The following is a 594-nucleotide window of genomic DNA, read 5'->3' on the forward strand; positions in this document are numbered from 1 at the left end:
TCTCTCTCTCTCTCTCTCTCTCTCTCTCTCTCTCTCTCTCTCTCTCACTCCGCGCGGTAGTGCCTTATCGTCGATGCGGCCGACGTAGCCGCACCGGGTAACGATCGTGCGGGCTGCACTTACGATCGATCTATCTCAATCGATCGCCGGGGCGCGTGCCATGATTTACCATCGATCGCCGAGACGATCGATTAACCCTGTCGAGTTCGCTCATCGACTATCCTTGGCCGCGAGCGGGACGAGGACGGCCGTAAAAAAAAAACCCAAAATGGAGGATGAAAAGAATAAGAGACGTACGAAGAAAGAAGAAGAAAGATCGGGAGAAAGAGAGCGAAAGAGGAGGGCGGTGGGTGTGGGAGGTGTGACGGACGAAGAGAGAGACGAGGGGCGAAGGGACGGAATAAGGGAGATGAAGCGATCGTGGTAGAAAAGGAGGGCAGGCGAGCGACAGAGAGAGAGAGAGGGAGGGAAGCGTACGTGCGTGGGAGAGAGAGGAAGAGGAAGAAACGGAGAAGTACATTTGAGGAGAGTGAGAGGGAAGGAAGAGGGGAGAGAGAGAGAGAGAGAGAGAGAGAGAGAGAGAGAGAGAGAGAG

The sequence above is a fragment of the Cyphomyrmex costatus genome, unplaced genomic scaffold, assembly GCF_001594065.2.
Source record: "Cyphomyrmex costatus isolate MS0001 unplaced genomic scaffold, Ccosl1.0 scaffold67, whole genome shotgun sequence".
Classification (NCBI taxonomy): domain Eukaryota; kingdom Metazoa; phylum Arthropoda; class Insecta; order Hymenoptera; family Formicidae; genus Cyphomyrmex; species Cyphomyrmex costatus.